General features: G+C 41.4%; 1 pseudogene; it reads right to left on the reverse strand.

The window, feature by feature from the left end:
• Positions 1–11226: 11226 nt before the first annotated feature.
• Positions 11227–12359, reverse strand: LOC112926946 (hsc70-interacting protein pseudogene; annotated as a pseudogene).
• Positions 12360–16601: the final 4242 nt, after the last annotated feature.

Here is a 16601-nt window from a genome sequence, read left to right on the forward strand (position 1 = left end):
ATCGAATCAGACTTAAAACTTCATTTCTTCCCTTCTGCAACTTGGTCTCTGCACAGAAACATTGCGTGAGAAGTGAAACCATCTCTATCTACACCCATCTCCTATCACTTGTTGATAATCATCTACGCCATGCTAAGCCATAGGAGAAGTGGTGTTGATGCTGTCCGTACAAAGTTAAATGAAACAGATCTCAGACCTCAAGTTGCTTAATGCCATTTAAAATGTGGCATCCGCACTGCAATGTTTATAGCAGAAATGTCCACAATAGCCAAACTGTGAAAAGAGCACAGATGTCCATCAACAGATAAATGGATAAAGCAGATGAATGGATAAATGGAATATTACTCAGCCATCAAAAAGAATGAGATCTTGCCATTTGCAATGATGTGGATGGAACTAGAGGGTATTGTGCTAAGCAAAATGAGTCAGAAAAGACAAATACCATATGATTTCACTCGTGAAATTTAAGAAACAAAATAGATGAACATATGGGAAGGGAAGATAAAATAAGATGAAAATAGAGAGGGAGAGAAACCATAGGAGACTGTTAACTGTAGGGAACAAACAGGATTGCTGGAGGGGTGTGGGGTCAGGGGATGGGGTATCTGGGTCATGGGCATCAAGGAGGACATGTGATATGATGAGCATGTATATATTGTATTATATACAACTGATGAAACTACAGGAGTAGTTTATGTTAATTAAATTGAATTTAAATTTAAAAACAATTTAAAACAAATTTAAATTTAAATTTAATTCAATTTTAAAAATTGTTCTTAAATTTAAAATCAATTAACATATTAGTAAATACCCTAATATATAATTTTAACAAAATAAAAAGAAATTATGGCTGGGCTTGTGCAGTTCAGTTGCTGAGAATCACACTAAAAATTTCAACAAGAACAAGAACAACACGAACTTTCCTGTGAGTTCTCCCTACAGCAGAGGGAGCTTATATGGATTCCTAATAGTACCCACTTTTAGTTCCATTTTCTTTCTGCCCAAGGATGTAGCTGGGATCACATAGCAGCGATCCCCTATATTTAATGATTTTCATTTTCAGTTTGGTCAGTTAGATTTCTTGATTTCCTAGGTTCAATCCCAAGAAAGGTTCAGATTGCTAGTCTTGTTTGCTACTCATTCCATGCATTTTTGTCAATACCATGAGTTACTCTGGGAGTGTTATACCTAAATAGGGAAAACTATAATCCTAAATTTAAAGTAATTTTAGAATTTCTCCCAAAGATCTTCAAAAGCCAGGATAAATGCCAGATTTTTTTTAAGGCAGAGAGGGGCTGGGGGAGAGGAGGAGAGAGAATCCTTTCTTTTTTAAAAAAAGATTTTATTTATTTATTCATGAGAGACATAGAGAGAGAGGCAGAGACACAGGTAGAGGGAGAAGCAGGCTCCATGCAGGGAGCCCGATATGGGATTTGATCCTGGGATGCCAGGATCATGCCCTGGGCCAAAGGCAGGCGCTAAACCACTGAGCCACCCGGGGATGCCAGGAGAGAGCATCCTAAGCAGGCTCCACGCCCAGCACAGAGCATGATGCAGGCTCGATCTCAGGACCCTGAGATCATGCCCTGAGCTGAAATCAAGAGTCAGACGCTTAATGAACTAAGCTTAATGAGCTAAGCTGCCCTTAAATGCCAGATTTAGAAAACAGATGTCCTGGTATTTTGGTGGTATAATACCCCAGTGATATGGGTATTAGATCACACACACATTTCACACTTTGGCAATATAGTGAAAGGACCATGGCTATGGAGTTAAACCACAGGTTTACTCGAACCCATTCTAATGTATACAGTCTTTACTTAGCTTTGTATTTCCCTATCATCATCAAATAATATTCGTGGGAAACTGATGGCATATGCTTAATTACTAACTTTAGGTAGTATGATTAAAAAAAAAAATGTGACGTGTTTACCGTTAGACATGTACTCAAGATGTTATGTCAAGCCCTGCAAAAGTTAGTAACAACCATGGCATATTTTAAGGCTTCCTTAATTAAGGAATAAAATCACCCCCTAGGCTCTAAATTACAGAGTTCCCTTTTGTTTTTTCTTTTTTTTTTTCTTCCACATTTCCACATCCTAATCAAAGATGTGAAAATTAAGATGTATTTTTTTCCCAAGTCACCAACGGTCATAAAGTCACTTCAACAAGAGAAAGCCCTGTGTGTGGCTGCGGTGTCAGGTCACTGGGGCTGGGCTGCCCAGTAAAATGTAGAGTGGCAGGGTACCCAGCTACCAACACGGACGCTTCCCATCCCAAACAAGTTATTCTTCACGGAACTGCTTTGAACACAATACAGAAGGCAAAGCAGTGATACCTGCCTCTCTTGTTTTCATGGTCTGTTAGAGAAAGGAAACATCAAACAAAGTCTTCAACCTATGTTCCAGAAGGTCAGTTACAAGTGAGATTTTATTAGGAAATTGGTTCCTTCAGTTTATCTGAGGCATCCTATAAAGCCAAGTTTTGTAAAATGGGGGAAAATACAACATTTATGTATAAGGAGGTTAATGGTGTTAATATATTATTTTCAAGACGCAGAGGGTTATTTGGCCTCCCTCACCAAGGTTTCTCCTCCCTCACAGACGGTCAGCATGTGGCACTCCCTCACGGAAGTCTTCCTGTGGCATCAGAAAATGCATGACTTTATTCAGCACTTAGGGATGAAAGGTGCTAATGTAATTATTTTTATATTAAACCACAAACTGTTAGGATACAAATAACTCTAAGAAGTATAAAGTGAGAGCTAAACACACACCCATCTTGGGAAAGAACAGCAGCAATGCAAAGAGGTGCCTAATTTTAGAAAAGCTATTTTGTTTTGCTTTTATAACTTGGTTGATAAAGGGAGCTTTATTATCTTTTTTGAAATCTTCTATATTGATAATAACATCTGGAGATTAGAAGTGGGAGATCCTAGGAATTCTAATGAGCCTCTAGGGGATTTTTCCAGACCAACCCAGAGGAAAATCAGAAATTTGGTGTGGAAAACACTCAGAAATTCTGAAATATGTGATTGGTGGTCTACATACGGATCACCTCCACACTGGCAATACTTTTTCCCAGGTGAATCTGGAGATTTTCCAGGTCACTGTTGTGTGAAGGTGGACAGTTTGGAAGAACGGACCGGGTTGTGCTAGGACAAGAAAAAAAGGGGTGGTTCACTGTCTTCTCTTTTTTTTTCCCATAAGGCTGAAGATTGTATTTGATGATATGTTTTGGAGCATTGTTAAAGTGCTTATTAAGTAGAAATTCAAAAATAACTAGTACCAAGCTATTTCTTACTCTATCAAATACATGGGTGATATCTACTCATAATTCATTTTAATAGTGTAAAGTGAAGTCTCTGGGGTGCCAATGAAGCAGAATGGAAGGCTGGGAGAAAATTAAGAGAACCTTGAGGAACACTTCAGTTGGGACTGATCCAAACCAGACCTTACCCCACAGAACGATGAGGACGCAGATATGCACTTCACGTGGTGGCTCTGAGTTGAAGGTTCTCACTTTAGTTTTGATCCTATGGTCTCATACACGCTATATACTCCCATTAAGTCCTTGAATTCACAGCCTGGCTTGAAATCCTGGCTCTAACCATTTACTAGCATCGGCCTCAGACCAGGAAACCCACCTGTCAATGCCTCCAGTTTCCTCACCTGTGAAATGGAAATAATTATAGAAACTTCCTCCCGTGGTCAATACTCAAGCTCTTTTTCATGTTGGCTTTCTCTAAATAAATTCACAGAGATTAAAAAAAAAAAAAGTCTTATGAAACAACCACACCTGGATTGGTTTATTCACAGCCATCAAGAAACTCAACGTCTCATCAAAAGTCTGTTTAAATATCCCCCAAAACTGTCACAGAGAAGAAAGGCCTCTGCACTTCATAGTACTGGAATCTGTGGCATTTACAAATGAGGTGGAAGTCTCAAAGTCTTGAAGATTTTACTTTTTATTATACTATACTGTATCACGTAGAAATATATTGATGGGTTCCCATCATTCTCTTTATTACTTTCTATAGGTTTTCAAGTTGTTATACTCTATGACATGTTGGTTGTAATATACGTTATGATTAATTGGTTTAATAACATCTTCCCACCTATGAAGAGTTCGTCATCCAGTCCAGTATAACAGTGTTTCTGTTGGAAAACGAGATGACTTAAGTCATCTGGTCATGAGGTCAGAGTACAGAAGCAGAAAATGGCATCAGGAAGCCAGCTGATAATATTGAGGTTTGGGTTAAAGAGAGACTGGGGAGAGGAGACATGCCTAGCTAAGAAGGAGTTAGAAATGCCTCTCAGTTTAGCATGAGGTTGAAACTAAAATTGTTTCAATAGTCTTCATATATTCTTACAGAAACATCACATATAATTTGGCAGAGACCACATCCATTTTTTAAAAGAAGAAGAATGTACTGCTCTTAAATCTGAGCTAATAACAAAAGCAATGATCGTTACTGGTTTATATGCACATGGACTATGATGACATAAACGCGAGTAGGAAATAGCTAAACATAAAAAGATCCAGAAAAGAAACCCGATATTGTGATTTTTACTGACCTCTGTGATGTGGGGAAATTTTTCAGGTGTCACTCAGCCTGGGAGTTATTATCTTTCTACCAAAGTGCAGATGATCTATAAAATCCCTCCAAGAGCCCCAAGTAGGAGAGAGACCATTCCCAGGTAGGAAGCAGCTGCCCCGGGCATTTTACCAAGAGTCTAATGGAGGCTCCTGAGCTTCCTTAGCTGCCAGTCTTAGACAAACCTGGAGGGGTGGATTAGGAAGGGCAGCTGTTCAGGCTATAAAAACCCACTAGATGAAGGTTTGTGCTTAAAATCAAAGTTCTGGGCAACTGCAGTGAGGAACACTGAAGGGTCCCTGAAGTCAGGCTGAAACAAAGCCCCATCCCCATTGGGATTATGTTGCACAAGGATGGTGGAGGAATGTAGACGGAGTCCACTAAACACAAGGAACCAGAGGAAGAACAGGGGGTACACCACTTCCTGGGGAGGAGGGGTGTGAGTTATGCCACGGACTCTCATACATTGTTTGTAACTAGGAGCTCATTTTTATGCATGGAGTGTGTGTGTTCGTGTGAGCTCAAATGTCAGTTCACACCAATCCACCAAGTGGATCAGAAGTAGCTGCCTGAAGCACTCCTGAGGCTGGCTCCGCATTCCTTGGTAAAGACTCTGTGTCTGAGGCTAGACTCAAAAACGAATATTGCCCTCGATGTAGAGGGGGAGCCACGGCTGGGTGAGGAGGGGAAGAATAGCAGCCTAGATGACAAGGTCCAGGCCTTAACTGGTGGGCAAATTATAGATGGTTTTTCACTAATATGTACAGTTGGCCCTTGAACAACATGGGTTTGAACTGTGCAAGTCTGCTTTTGGGCGGAATTTCTTTGACAAATACAGTACAGGTCTATAAATGTGTTTTCCTTGTGATTTTCATCATATTTTCTTTTTTGGGTTTATTGTAAGAGTACAGCATATAATATACATTCAGGATGTCATAATCCTCATCACTGACTGTTTTGTATTATCCATAGGCTTCCCATCAATCCTGGGCTCTTAGTAGTTGAGTTTTGGGAGGAGTCAAAAGTTATACATAGATTTTTTAACTGTTAGGTTTAGGTCAGCGCTTCTAATCCCTTCATTGTTCAAAGGGTCAAATGTCTAGTCATTCTCCATGAATCTTGTTGTCCTAGTTAGAAGGTTCTGAGTCCAAGGAATCCTGTAAGGTATTGTTTTAAGATTGTTATGAGATTGGTGAGTCTTTGGAAAGAATTCCTGGGATGCCTGGGTGGCTCAGCAGTTTGGCACCTGCCTTTGGCCCAGGGCGTGATCCTGGAGACCCGGGATCGAATCCTGCGTCGGGCTCCCTGCATGGAGCCTGCTTCTCCCTCTGCCTGTGTCTGTACCTCTCTCTCTCTCTCTCTCTCTCATGAATAAATAAACAAAATCTTGAAAGAAAGAAAGAAAGAGAGAAAGAAAGAAGAAAGAAATTCCTGTCACAATGCCAGGGCCAAGAAAGTGCACAGATGATAGGCAGCCGCTCTCACAAGCTTGTGCCAAACGAGACCAGCTTCTGAGTGTGCCACGGGTTGTGGGAGAAAAATCATTGTCTCACAGGGGTTAAGAAGACAGTGCGACAAGCAGATAGTGATTCAAAGCTGTCTGTGAAATGTGAATGGAGGAAACAGAATCCCTTCCTTCCTGGAAGGCTAGCTTGTGGCTGACATCTCAGATTCACAGCTTGTCCCAAAGTCCAAGGAATACTTGAATATGCTTCATTTGAATAGGCAAATGTGTTCTTAATTTAAAGATAAGGAAGGAAGAGAAGCTATATACCCTTAAGACAGACAGATTGAGGGCCACGTACGAGAGCAGGGCGTCACCTACAGAGAAGCAAAAAGGCAACAGAAGTCATGGACTCGGTTCAAACTGGCCACCTTGCTTGGGCTGTATTCTTCCTGCTGGTGGCCAGTTTTGATATTTAATCACATTTCTGATCTTCAGCTTTCTTGCTTAAGAGAAAGAGGACACAGCTTAAGAATCTGAGCATTTGTTCCATTAAATGACACCGAGTGACATTAAGTACAAGAACCATAGTACTAAGAGCTGACATTTGGTTGTCAGCTATGTGCCAGGCATTGGCCTAGTGTGTTCCTTGTGGTCTCATATTTAATCCTCACAATGTAACAAAAATAATATTAAATACGTAGAGTGCTTGTATGTGCCAGGCAGAGTTCTCAGCAATATTTTATGAATATTGACTTGCTCAATGTTTACAACAGCCCAGGAAGGTAAATACTAAGATTCATAATGAAGACACTGAAGAACAGAAGTTCAGGAACTTGCCCCAGGCTACTCACAGCTCCTGGGCAGCAGAACTAGGATAGGAATTCAGGTGATCTTGTGACTCGGCCACTCTGCGTGATGTCATGGGGAAGAGAAGGGAGCAGGGACACAGAGAAGTGAACTCACTAGCTCAGGGTCACAGAGCTAAACCTAAGTCAGAGTCAGGATCTGAATCCTCCGTCTGACTTCAAAGCACTTGAGCTCCCAAGCACTTTCTCCCACTGCCATAGGTTGGGCCAGGAAAGGATTTTTTCCTTTGTTAATCTTTACTATATGCCGCTGCACTATGTTGCCTTAAGCACTTGAGGAAATCCAATGATTTCATGACTGATACATGTTCAATTTTCAGATAATACAAATACCTGCCTGCAAAAAGAAAAAAAGTCTGATTTCTCAGATGTTACTTCTAAAATCACCTGGGTTCTCTTTTGTTTCAGAGGAGACTATAGGGGGAGGATGCCTGGGTGGCTCAGCGGTTGAGCATCTGCCTTCGGCTCAGGTTGTGATCCCAGGATCAAGGTCCTGGGATCGAGTCCCACAACGGGTTCCCTGCATGGAGCCTGCTCCTCCCTCTGCCTGTGTCTCTGCCTCTCTCTCTGTGTCTCTCGTGAATAAATAAATAAAATCTAAAAAAAAGAGAGAGAGAGAGAGAGAGACTATATGGGCTCATGCCTATATACACATCACCAAAAGGAAATAAGACAAGGTTTCTAAGAAACCTTTGGCTAATTATCTGGAATTATTTGATACAAAGGCATTATCAACACAGTGCATTTTAAAGATCTGGAACTCTCTATTTCGGCTTGTGGATGATGTCCAGCACAGGCTTCTTTTATACCACCCACTCATACTGCAGTGCTAGGATGTGTGAATGTCGCAGCATAAATGTGAATCTGAATGCATTCCAAAGCCAAACACAAATGCTTTTGGATTATGCATAGCTTCCTTTTCTTCACACCTCTCCTCTCATGTATCAAAGGGACTAAAAGGGAATCATAGCAAGTCCATTTATTCACACATTTATTTTTCTGCAAAACTCAAATCCCATTACTTCTCAATGACAAATCAAGAACATGACATTTCCTATGGAAGCATACTCAGAAAGGATTCAAATCAGAAACAATATGCTATGAAGAGCACATTGAAGAGCAATACCTTGATGTGAAAGCCAGTCCGAAGCCTTGATTTGCTGATAAAATCATACTTTGGTATTCCCCAACCAATTTCACCAACATACTCATATTTATATTTTGCTGGTAAGCTTCTCTTTGAGGCAGGCCTCCATAAATATCTGAGATCTCCAGTCTTTTCCAATACTGGGCGCTTTTCTCCTATATAGGAAGTGTGCTGATGAACTTTAGGTACATGATCCTTTATATAATCCGGACCTTAAAAAGACAGAAAGAAAGACTTTTTATAAACTGTACACTTGGGGCAGCTGGGTGGCTTAGTCAGTTGAGTGTCTGACCCCTGATCTCAGCTCAGGTCTTCATCTCAGGGTTGTGAGTTTGAACCCCACATTGGGATCCGTGCTGGGCGTGGAGCCTACTTAAAAAAAAAAAAAAGCAAAACAAAAACAACTTTACACTTTATTCTAAAATGCTTCTGCCATTTTAAATGCTGAAAATAATAATAGCTAATAATAGATAGCTAATAATAGCTAATAATAGCTAATGATTATGTGGCATTTATCAGGTGCTATGATAAACTCTTTAAGATCTATTAGGTCTGATAATCCTTATAATCATGATACAGATAGTATTGTTTTTTCTAGTTTATAGGTGGGGAAAATGAGGCACAGAAAGATTGGTTACTCTTCTAGAGTCACAGCTAACAAGCTCTTTGTTGCCAGACAGGCTGTCTCACAGATTGGGCTCTTAATTGTCCCTGCTCTACTGCTCTGTTTAGAACCAACTTAATACAGACGTGTCTTATATGCTAAAAAACCTCACGCGTGCCACACTTGTAGGATGCAGGCTTTCAGACATTGGGGTGTTTGATCTAGGTAGGTAAAAATCCTAAAATGAGAATTAGAACATTTCCCAAATGTATCAAAAGCAACTGGAAAATGGAGACTCAGATGAGAAGGGCAGCTTATAACAGATGACGACCAAAGGCAGGGGTATTTAATAAATATTGGTATTTTACCTGTAAGACAGTGAACAAAATGGAATCACTGAATGGTGGAAGTGGGTAAAACAAGCACAAATAAGAGAAGCTCTGGGAAAGGACCCCTTAAATAAACCTGATATTGAAAGCTAAGGATGGGAAACCTATGGTGGGGGGGGGGGGGAGGCAAAAATCTATGGGAAGAATGGGAGTGGTTTAAAATAGAAAGTGAGCTGGGCAGCCCCGGTGGTGCAGCAGTTTAGCGCTGCCTGCAGCCGGGGCGTGATCCTGGGGACCCGGGATTGAGTCCCACGTCAGGCTCCCTGCATGGTGCCTGCTCCTCCTTCTGCCTGTGTCTCTGCCTCTTTCTCTCTAGCTGTGTCTATGAATAAATAAATAAAGTATTTAAAAAAAAATAAAGTATAAAATAAAATAGAAAGTGAGCTGTTGGCCAGAAAGAGTTTCAGAAGTCCCAGAACCAACACAGCTGCAAGACTGTATGGACAGTTTAGGGATGCAAAGAAGACACTTCATTCTAATTTTACCAGAAATTGGCCAAAGACATTGGAGGCAGAAGCTGTGCTGTGGTCGTGATGTCACCGAGGTCCCTCCCAGCCCTGTGTCCTTTCACCTGGCTCTTGGCTCAGGGAGCTCAGCGTTTGCAGAGTGCGCAGGTGGGCCGGGGCTCTGACCAGGTACCCCGATGAGTGGCTGGGGTGCTAACAAACCCGTGCTTAGAACAGTCACCTGGGCTTGCCCAGGAAGTTGGGCACATCAAATTGCTCTTCAGACAGCTGATCTGGGCAGATGTTTTCACAGCTTTCTAATCCCCATCACTCCCCGTGATGCACTGAGTATTATTCACTGTGGCTAATTTCCCCTGATGAATACATCGGAGCTGCAGTTCTTTTCATGTCGGGTTTCCACTCGGGTGTAACAACTTTGGTAGAGAATAAAATGGCCAGAGCATGAAAAATTGTTTCCTTTCTCAGTGTGACCGTGGTTGAGGTCTTACCTACAAAACTCCTGTCATAAGGAATTTTTGCAAGCTCTTCTGAACACGATGAAATACAGAAAAACTGTGGTTAGTCTTGCCGAAATTTCAGTGTGTGTTTAGGCCAGTGTTTTCCCAAATGTTTCATCGAATTCGACTCCCATGAGTGCACCGTGGAAATACATGTGTAGGGGGCGGGGGTGCTTTATAGTCAAAAACATCTACCTTTGCCTTTTAGGTATTCCCAGCGTAGGAAAGCGTATTAAAAGTTCTGAGAACTCTTATGATCAATAAACCTGTTAACAATTAGGTAACTCAGTGTTTCCCAAACTTATTTAAACACGGATCTTTTCTCCCCACTGGGTCATGTTTACACATTCTGCAGATACCAATAGATTTGGGGAAATATGCCTCTGTGTAATGTTTAATTATCATTAAAATTTTGTCATCGCCCCATGCTACTACTATACTACTTATCTGTAGGCAGTTCCTTAGTCGCTCTGGGGACTGCGATTCTTTTTTTTTTTTTTTTGCAATTCATTTTTCAAAAAGAGCCATTACTTGATAGCAGAATCAAAAGCACCTAGTTTTAGACAGTGTAGTGGAAGGTGCACACGTGCTGCAAACCAAGAGGATGTTCGTGTGTGTGGGGGGGTGAGCGCCATTCAGGGTTCTCTGGGGCTTTAGTCCACTCACTGCATCTCTCTAAGCTCCTGTCTCTCATCTGTGCTTTGGAAATGGTGTGATGTGATGTGCACGGCACAGGCGATTCCTGGGAAGACCCTGACCTGGCCGCATAACTGACTCAGGCATCTTCTAAGGAAGAGGGGGGCAGTGGATGCCATCGCCCAAGGCAGGCCCCACATCCACAGCAGATGCCCTAGAGCTACCCGCGCGCTCATCTGCCCCAGGCGTCCACCTATCCCTGCCCAACCAGGAACACGCAGACAGGTGCTTTCCTTTCATGTGGGTGTGGGGACTAACGCACCCTCTTAATGGTTTTAAATATCTTTAAGGTTTAAAAAGTGTTTGTAATTCCTGGTAGGAAAACATTATCTGAATGAATACCCTAATGGCAAAGCGCTGGAGAATGTTCCCGTTGCATGGGGGGCAGAGGAGTAGGGATTCTCCTCACAGCACCCCAGCTTTCCTCATGAGACGGTCGGAGGTACACTGGTTTGTATTATTGCGACATCCATTAGGTGACTGAAGTTGCTTTTCCTTCAGCAAGGGCTTAATTTGTCAGAAGGGCATTATGCTTGACCCCCCAATTTGGCTGACAAATGTACTGATGAGATTCATAACCTTTGGGGTGCTCTGATATTCTCACATATTTGCTGGGTTCTGGGCCACATCCTTGAAGGCCACCATCACTTCTGAATCCTGCATGGCTGCAAGAACCTCTGGGTCACTAAGGATTTCATCGAGTCCAGGCATTCCTGCAATTCCAGGCATCCCCCCGGCCCCCACCGTTCCAGGCATTACTCCAGGAAAATTACTAGGCATTCCCCCAGGAAAGCCACCTGGGAAAGAGCCATACCGAGCTCCTGGAGCTCCTGATTGTCGTCTGGCTTCCTCCTCCCTCGGCCTCTCTCATGTTCTCTCCAGGCCTTCTTAACCCTTTCTATTCTTTCTTTGATCTCTTGCTCTTCACGTTTTCGCTCATACTTTCTCTGATGTTCAGCAATTTTCTGGGCCCTCAGTTGAACTTTTTCAGCATTGCACTAGCATCTTCATCGTAATCCAGTTTATGAGCAGGGGCAAGATCATGCGCTGCTTCTTCCCAATGACCAGAAGTCACGTGCTTTCCCTCGCCACTTGTAAGGCCGAGCTGAATCAGGATTTATTTCAATAGCCCTGTCATAGTCTGTAATTGGATGAAGACACTCGCTCCCTTGGCATACAGAATGGCCAAACGGAAAAAAAAAAAAAAAAAAAAGAATGGCCAAGCGAGGATCCAGTTTGATGGCATCTGTGAACAGGTCAGTGGCTTTCTGTAGGTCACCATCATTTAGGGCACCAGCAGCCACTTTTTTCTCATTCGCCTGATCCACCATTTCCTTGGTTTTCTGCATTTTCATCTCCCATTTCTTGAGGAGCATCGGTATCTGGTTCAGTCACACCTTCCTTGGCAATTTCTAGATCACTTACCTCACTTGATGGTTCGTCTGTCTCTACTCCACCGTCTTACTATCTGTTCTTTCTTCCTTGACATCGTCTTCTGGTTTAGTCTGATGAATAGCAGGTGGTCTTTTACCCCCCACGCTCTCCACCCACTCCTGCAGGGAGCGCATTTCCTTGGTGTGCAGAACGCTCGGATCCTGCTTACACGTTTTCACGGAGGCCCGGAGCTCGCTCACCTGGCAGGGGGCCATGGTCCGGGAGTGGTGGCAGGTGGCAGGTGACAAGCACAGCTGAGGTTGCAGCCTGATTCCAAGAGCAGGTCCTAGCTCAGTGTCACCGTGTGGAAGGGGGAGAAAGGTGCTTTCTCTGATAAGTCTGCTCTACAGGTGTGTGGCTGTAAATGAGCCATTTTTGCTCTTCCAAACCTCACCCTCCAGGGCCTAGACTCTATGCTGACTCTCATTCCCTGCTTAAAAGTAAAAATTTCCAGTTCAGATGCAAACCATGGTCTCTTTATTTTCCAGCTAACAATGGTCATCTCTGTCCAACTGTAGTCGCTACTCTTCCTCCACTGTGATAGTCACATTCTGATGGGAGGAGGTGCACCGTCGTCAAAACCTGCACCAGGCTTCGTGGCTCCACATTTCTCCATCTTCCTGCCCTGGAAAAACTATGTACTTTTTCTCTCCCCTGCGCATGAGCCCAACAGTTTTGCTCATTTATGTTGAAATTCTAGATTTATAATTAAGGATGTGGTTTGGAAGCTCAACTACTGTCGGTTCAAATCCTGGCTTTGTCTTAGGCAGGCTTTGTGACCCAGGTAAAGTTATTGGGCCTCTGAGTTTTCGGCTCCTTATCTAGAAAATGAGAATGGTGATGCCTACCTATCTTGTAGCCGTGTTGGATGGAGAGGAGAGAATCAATTTTATTTAAAGCAGTGTTTAGATGAGAACGTGGCATGTAGTATATAGCTAACACTATTACTAGTGTCTTTTCCTCTTTTTTCTTTTTTTTTGGTTTTTATTTGATGCTTTGTCTTACTACATTTTATAAAAAACATATTTTAGGAGCTTTCACTGATGAATGATTTATTCTTTTTTTTTTTTTTAAGGATTTCATTTATTTATTCATGAGAGACACAGGAAGAGAGGCAGAGACATAGGCAGAGGCTATGTACCCCACACCCATGCGGGACTCGATCCCAGGACCCCGGGATCATGACCTGAGCCGAAGGCAGACGCTCAACCACTGAGCCACCCACGTGCCCCTGATTTATTCCTTATTGTGAACTTCCTCTCCAGAAAGGATCTAGATGAGGGGTTGGCAAGCTTCTTATAAGGGGCCAGAGAATAAATATTTTTGGCTTTGTAGGGAATTCCATCTCTGTCTCAACTACTCATCTCTCCCATTGTAGGGCAAAAGCTGCCATTGACAATATGTAAACAAATGAGCATGGCTGTGTGCCAATAAAACTTTATGGACACTTAAATTTTAATTTCATGGAATTTTAGCATGTAACAAAACATTATTATCCTTTTGCTTTTCCCCTATTTGAAAATGTAAAAGCCATTCTTTGTTCACCAACCCTGCAAAAGGTGGCAGGACAAATTTGAGGCTGACCTCCGCTCTCGATGGTGGGAAGATGGTGGTCACTAAGGAAGCAGATTGTCACAAAGGCTGGAAAGAGCACAGGCAGGCAAATCTGGGAGGTTTTCCAACAAGCTTTGTCTGTTGCCAGCCCTTGAAAAGGACCCAGCTATGGCATGTGTCAATAGAAAAACAGAAAATTCCATCTCTGAGGCAAATATCTCTCTGACCTCTTTACATTTGCAGTGTTTCATTTAATTAATCAACTCAGTCATTTATTCTTTCACTTATTCATTTACTTGACAAGTACTGGTCTATATGTCAGGCATTGCTCTGAGTGCTGGGAAGACAGCAGTGAGCAAAGCAAGCATCCTGCCTTCGTGGAGCTTACATTTCCTTAAGAGGCAGGCAATAAAGGTAAACAGTCTTTCATTAGCTTTCACTTGGCTTATAACAGTAACTTCCTAGCTAGTCTTGGCTCTGGTTTCTTTTCTTTTCTTTTTTTTTCTTTTCTTTTCTTTTCTTTTCTTTTCTTTTCTTTTCTTTTCTTTTCTTTTCTTTTCTTTCTTTTCTTTCTTTCTTCTTTCTTTCTTTCTTTCTTTCTTTCTTCTTTTTTTTTAGATTTTATTCATTTACGCATGAGAGACACACAGAGAGAGGCAGAGGGAGAGGCAGGCTCCATGGAGGGAGCCCAACATGAGACTCGATCCTGGGTCTCCAAGATCAGGCCCTGGGCCGAAGGTGGTGCTAAACTGCTGAGCCACCTGGGCTGCCCTTGGCTCTGGTTTCTATCCTGTCCAATCCATCCTCCACACAGCTGCTTAAAAGGAATTAAACCTCGGTTAAAATAAATACCCCCCCCCTCCTGAAAAAGCATGAAATGGTTTTCTACAGCGCTCATAATTTTTTCCATCCAGATTTCTTAGGATGGCTGATTGGTGTCTTCATAACCTGACTTTAGTCTACTTATTGATTTTTACCTTCCTTCACTTTTTCTCATTATCAACAGTCATGTCTTAAGGCTTACTGTGAGTGATGCTTTTCTAGAAAACATCCCTAATCCCCCAAGTCAAAATTAAACCCTCACATACTGCCTTTATAGTAGTTGCTTTTAATTTCACTTTCCTTTTTATATCATATTTATTGGATCTTCTCTATTTTTAAGCTCCTAGTGGGTAAAGGCTATATCTTATTCATGCCTATAAACTTTAAAAAAAAGATTCAATTGAAATATATTTGATATATAACTGTGTAAATTTAAAGTGTACAACATATTGATTTGACACATATATTGTAATATGATTGCCATTATGATTATTAGCACATCTCTCTTGTCACATAATTATAATTTTTTAAATGGTTGAAATAATTAATATTTAGTCTCCAGGCAAGTTTGATGAAAGTAATACAGTATTATTGTCTATATTTACTATAGTGTGCATTAGATCTCTAAGACTTATTTGCCACTCTTTGCAAGTCTGTACTTCTTAAATATTTCTCCTTCTCCCATCCAGCCCCCAGGCCCTGGTAACCATCATTTTACTCTGTATTTTTGTGAGTCTGGCTTTTTTAGTTCCACATATAAATATATCATATAGCACTTATCTTTTTCTATCTGACTTATTTCACTTAGCATGATGTCCTCAAGTTCCATCCATATTGTAGACGGCCTTTCTCATGGCTGAATAATATTCCATTGTATATACGTATTACCTCTGTTAACTCTTAATTGCCAACACCGTACTTTGAACATAGTTGGTTATCAAGAAATACGTGTTGAATGCTGAAGTGAATTGTTAGTTGAATAAATGAATTTAAAAATTCCATCATAAGGGGTGCCTGACTGCCTCAGTCCAAAAAGCGTGCACTTCTTGATCTGGGGGTCATGAGTTTGAGCCCCACATTGGGTGTAAAGATTACTTAAAATAAATAAGTAAACTTAAAAAAAATCCATCAGACAGGAAGCATATAAACTCACGTAAGAGAAGCAAGCATTTCTTTAAGTATCTAAAGAGGAATCTACTTTCCAGAGCTGCCTTGAATCCTCCTATTTTGGATTTTATGATATGACACTTAAGGGTAAGGTCAGAGGAAGAACTGCTTTTCACGACAGTTATTTTTAATAGTTGGAGGCAGAGAGAAGGATGAGAGCTCATAGTAATATTACTTCATTTTATAATATTGCCTCATGAGGCCAATTCTCCACTTCAGTGACCAAAATGAAACATTCCAAGGAAATAAATCGAAAGGAATCAAGTGGAACATGGAAATGAGTGTTTTAATAAGTATATTTGGAAATCTGTTGACAATATGGGCATAAATTTGCTATCACAGATGCGCTGTGCAGAACAACCGGGCTTATTGGGAGATTCAAGGCAAGGCAGAGGTCAGAGGTGACAGTGGGAATGTGAAACTATGAAATGAACTCTAATGGATGCATCTCACATATGAATGTATGGGGAAGAAGAGAGGGGATGATGTTAGGAATTAATTTTTGCAACTGCTAATGTGAATAGGACTCTGAAATTCCAACAATTACCAAAGAATGGACCCATGGACTGGAAAAATTTTAAGGACTTCAGTTCAGTCCCATTGGTATCATTATGCAGTGGGTCTAACCATTAAATGAACTGAGAGATTAAGTTTGTCAGATTTCTGAAAAAGCCAAATAAACATCAGGCAGAAACATTCTTGCTACATAACATTTGTTCTTCTCTCAAACAATAAACCTCCTGTGGATAATCTGAAAACATTAGGGACAGCCTCCATAACCATAAACTTCCTCCAATAAATTCACGGGATTATTGTGTCAATAAGGTAATTTATATGATAATTACATATGAAATTACAAATCGGAATTTAGAGTTATAAAGAATTAGGGATTTCACTTGATACTTATGCACGGT

Source organism: Vulpes vulpes, chromosome 10, assembly GCF_048418805.1.
Source record: "Vulpes vulpes isolate BD-2025 chromosome 10, VulVul3, whole genome shotgun sequence".
Taxonomy (NCBI): domain Eukaryota; kingdom Metazoa; phylum Chordata; class Mammalia; order Carnivora; family Canidae; genus Vulpes; species Vulpes vulpes.